The sequence below is a fragment of the Cryptomeria japonica genome, unplaced genomic scaffold (genome assembly GCF_030272615.1).
Source record: "Cryptomeria japonica unplaced genomic scaffold, Sugi_1.0 HiC_scaffold_108, whole genome shotgun sequence".
NCBI lineage: Eukaryota > Viridiplantae > Streptophyta > Pinopsida > Cupressales > Cupressaceae > Cryptomeria > Cryptomeria japonica.
The window spans coordinates 105,001-110,134 of NW_026728930.1; positions in this window are offsets into that span (position 1 = coordinate 105,001).

A 5,134-nucleotide genomic window follows, 5' to 3' on the forward strand; every position below is an offset into this window, starting at 1 on the left:
CCTCTACCCTCTGTCGAAACACTCGGCATTGCTGCTCCCTAAGGTGAGCTTCTCCTCATAGGCAATTCCGCTCTTATCCGGTCACGTTTGTGTGCCCGAATTTCGCAAGGCAACCTCCATGGGACATGGAAAAGACTCGAGAAGAGAGCTCGCTCACGGGAGAGAGAAGCCAAGGAGACCACGAGAGTGCTGAGAGTGGGACAGCGCTGAATAGGCGGGAGAAGCCTGCGCGTATAAACGGAGATATATATCCAATTGCAACGAAGGAACGTGCCAAAGATCGAGAACAATGGCAGAAATGCTAGTAACGTGCACTTCGGGACCAACGCATCACCGGAAGACAACCGCCAAACATCGAAAGAGTCGCGATGCTCCGCAACCTACGTGCAAAGCGGTCGCACACCGGGTAAGGGAGTGAGAGCCCCAAACATAGCTGGGCGAGGCGCTCACTCCGCTCTTTAATATCTCGTTAATACCGCCAAGGAAATGGCACAAGCACACACACACAAGCATCCTCGGAAGAGGACAGTTCGAGTGACAGGTCAAATCCAAGAGTTCCGAAGACTACCTCCAGGAACAATCGGGAACAAGACCGATTACAAGTCGTCGAGTCTGTTACTGGGCGAACACGAGATGCGCACAGGAAATCGATCAGCCCTCACAATGGCCCAAGGCCAGAGATCGGACTGCTACGATTTACCCCAACAATCATCGTGCCACTCTTCGCAGAGAGGTGATAGACGCCAACGAGCCCGCGCATAGCAATCGAGGTGTAAAAAGGGCGTTGAAGGCAGGAAGCCTGGACGAAAGAGGCTACGAGGTCACCTCGAAGCGGTCTAAGAATCGGGCGCACTTGGGGCGACTACCAGTGCCAACCCCTTATCCCGCGGTGCGTCCGACACACAGAAATTTCCAAGGCGGCCAAGGAGCCTCCCCGCATAGCAATCGGGGTGTGAGGTTACGGATGCAGCATTGATAGCAATCGAGGTGGGAGGCGAAGGATGCAGAAGTGAGAGCCGAGGGATGTAGCAGAGATAGCAATCGGGGTGTGTGATGCAGAAGAGATAGCAATCGAGGTGTGCGGTGGGAAGGGCCCAGCAGCCAGAATGCATGAAGCGACGGATGAAGCAGTGATGACAACCGGGCTGTGAGGAGAGGAGGGATGCAGCCAAGAAAGCAATCAGGGCTCGAGGCAAGGGATGCATCAAGGATAGCAATCATGTTGTGAGGCGAGATTCCAAAGGCTAAACGTGAGAGGCTGCAGGGTCGACTCAGAGAGGTCTATGCATGTGAGAGGCTGAAAGCAAGGTCAACTCGGAGCGGTCTATGCATCGGGCGCGCTTGGGGCGACTACCAGTGCCAACCCCTTATCCCGCGACGCGTCCGACAAAGAGAACGTTCCAAGGCGGCAGAGGAGGTTACCAGCCGAAGGATGCAGTAGCAATAACAGGTATAGTTCCGCGGCGGCCGAGAAGACTCACCGCATAGGAATCGGGATGCGAGGCGAGGGATGCGGCGGGAAGGCCCCGACGGCTAAACGGAAGAGGCTGCAGGGCCGCCTCGGAATGGTCCAAGCATCGGACGCGATTGGGACGACTACCAGTGCCAACCCCTTATCCCGCGATGCGTCCGATACACAGATAGTTCCAAGGCGGCCGAGGAGCCTCACCGCATATCAATCGGGGTGCGAGGCGAGGGATGGGGCGGGAAGGCCCCAACGGCTAGACGGAAGAGGCTTCAGGGCCACCTCGGAATGCTCCAAGCATCGGACGCGCTTGGGGCGACTACCAGTGCCAACCCCTTATCCCGCGATGCGTCCGATACACAGATGGTTCCAAGGCGGCCGAGGAGCCTCACCGCATAGCAATCGGGGGTGCGAGGCGAGGGATGGGGCGGGAAGGCCCCAACGGCTAGACGGAAGAGGCTTCAGGGCCGCCTCGGAATGGTCCAAGCATCGGACGCGCTTGGGGCGACTACCAGTGACAACCCCTCATCCCGCGATGCGTCCGATACGAAGATGGTTCCAAGGCGGCCGAGGAGCCTCACCGCATAGCAATCGGGGTGCGAGGTGGGGGATGCGGCGAGATGGCCCCAACGGCTAGACGGAAGAGGCCACAGGGCCGCGTCGGAATAGTCCAAGCATCGGACGCGCTTGGGGCGACTACCAGTGACAACCCCTTATCCCGCGATGCGTCCGATACGAAGATAGTTCCAAGGCGGCCGAGGAGCCTCACCGCATAGCAATCCGGGTGCGAGGTGGGGGATGCGGCGAGATGGCCCCAACGGCTAGACGGAAGAGGCTGCAGGGCCGCCTCGGAATAGTCCAAGCATCGGACGCGCTTGGGGCGACTACCAGTGACAACCCCTTATCCCGCGATGCTTCCGATACGAAGACAGTTCCAAGGCGGCCGAGGAGCCTCACCGCATAGCAATGGGGGTGCGAGGTGAGGGATGCGGCGAGATGGCCCCAACGGCTAGACGGAAGAGGCCACAGGGCCGCCTCGGAATAGTCCAAGCATCGGACGCGCTTGGGGCGACTACCAGTGACAACCCCTTATCCCGCGATGCATCCGATACGAAGATAGTTCCCAGGCGGCCGAGGAGCCTCACCGCATAGCAATCGGGGTGCGAGGCGAGGGATGCGGCGAGATGGCCCCAAAGGGTAGACGGAAGAGGCTGCGGGGCCGCCTCGGAATAGTCCAAGCATCGAACGCGCTTGGGGCGACTACCACTGCCAACCCCTTATCCCGCGATGCGTCCGATACACAGATAGTTCCGAGGCGGCCGAGGAGCTGGGGGATGCGGCGAGATGGCCCCAACGGCTAGACGGAAGAGGCTGCAGGGCCGCCTCGGAATAGTCCAAGCATCGGACGCGCTTGGGGCGACTACCAGTGACAACCCCTTATCCCGCGATGCGTCCGATACACAGATAGTTCCGAGGCGGCCAAGGAGCCTCACCGCATAGCAATCGTGGTGCGAGGTGGGGGATGCAGCGAGATGGCCCCAACGGCTAGACGGAAGAGGCTGCAGGGCCGCCTCGGAATGGTCCAAGCATCGGACGCGCTTGGGGCGACTACCACTGCCAACCCCTTATCCCGCGATGCGTCCGATACACAGATAGTTCCAAGGCGGCCGAGGAGCCTCACCGAATAGCAATCGGGGTGCGAGGCGAGGGATGCGGCGAGAAAGCCCCAACGGCTAGAGGGAAGAGGCTTCAGGTCCGCCTCGGAATGGTCCAAGCATCGGACGCGCTTGGGGCGACTACCAGTGACAACCCCTTATCCCGCGACGCGTCCGATACACAGATAGTTCCAAGGCGGCCGAGGAGCCTCACCGCATAGCAATCGGGGTGCGAGGCGAGGGATGCGGCGAGAAGGACCCAACGGCTAGACGGAAGAGGCTTCAGGGCCGCCTCGGAATGGTCCAAGCATCGGACGCGCTTGGGGCGACTACCAGTGACAACCCCTTATCCCGCGACGCGTCCGATACACAGATAGTTCCAAGGCGGCCGAGGAGCCTCACCGCATAGCAATCGGGGTGCGAGGCGAGGGATGCGGCGAGAAGGACCCAACGGCTAGACGGAAGAGGCTTCAGGTCCGCCTCGGAATGGTCCAAGCATCGGACGCGCTTGGGGCGACTACCAGTGACAACCCCTTATCCCGCGACGCGTCCGATACACAGATAGTTCCAAGGCGGCCGAGGAGCCTCACCGCATAGCAATCGGGGTGCGAGGCGAGGGATGCGGCGAGAAGGACCCAACGGCTAGACGGAAGAGGCTTCAGGGCCGCCTCGGAATGGTCCAAGCATCGGACGCGCTTGGGGCGACTACCAGTGACAACCCCTTATCCCGCGATGCGTCCGATACACAGATAGTTCCAAGGCGGCCGAGGAGCCTCACCGCATAGCAATCGGGGTGCGAGGCGAGGGATGCGGCGAGAAGGACCCAACGGCTAGACGGAAGAGGCTTCAGGGCCGCCTCGGAATGGTCCAAGCATCGGACGCGCTTGGGGCGACTACCAGTGACAACCCCTTATCCCGCGACGCGTCCGATACACAGATAGTTCCAAGGCGGCCGAGGAGCCTCACCGCATAGCAATCGGGGTGCGAGGCGAGGGATGCGGCAAGAAGGACCCAACGGCTAGACGGAAGAGGCTTCAGGGCCGCCTCGGAATGGTCCAAGCATCGGACGCGCTTGGGGCGACTACCAGTGACAACCCCTTATCCCGCGACGCGTCCGATACACAGATAGTTCCAAGGCGGCCGAGGAGCCTCACCGCATAGCAATCGGGGTGCGAGGCGAGGGATGCGGCGAGAAGGACCCAACGGCTAGACGGAAGAGGCTTCAGGTCCGCCTCGGAATGGTCCAAGCATCGGACGCGCTTGGGGCGACTACCAGTGACAACCCCTTATCCCGCGACGCGTCCGATACACAGATAGTTCCAAGGCGGCCGAGGAGCCTCACCGCATAGCAATCGGGGTGCGAGGCGAGGGATGCGGCGAGAAGGACCCAACGGCTAGACGGAAGAGGCTTCAGGGCCGCCTCGGAATGGTCCAAGCATCGGACGCGCTTGGGGCGACTACCAGTGACAACCCCTTATCCCGCGACGCGTCCGATACACAGATAGTTCCAAGGCGGCCGAGGAGCCTCACCGCATAGCAATCGGGGTGCGAGGCGAGGGATGCGGCGAGAAGGACCCAACGGCTAGACGGAAGAGGCTTCAGGGCCGCCTCGGAATGGTCCAAGCATCGGACGCGCTTGGGGCGACTACCAGTGACAACCCCTTATCCCGCGACGCGTCCGATACACAGATAGTTCCAAGGCGGCCGAGGAGCCTCACCGCATAGCAATCGGGGTGCGAGGCGAGGGATGCGGCGAGAAGGACCCAACGGCTAGACGGAAGAGGCTTCAGGGCCGCCTCGGAATGGTCCAAGCATCGGACGCGCTTGGGGCGACTACCAGTGACAACCCCTTATCCCGCGACGCGTCCGATACACAGATAGTTCCAAGGCGGCCGAGGAGCCTCACCGCATAGCAATCGGGGTGCGAGGCGAGGGATGCGGCGAGAAGGACCCAACGGCTAGACGGAAGAGGCTTCAGGGCCGCCTCGGAATGGTCCAAGCATCGGACGCGCTT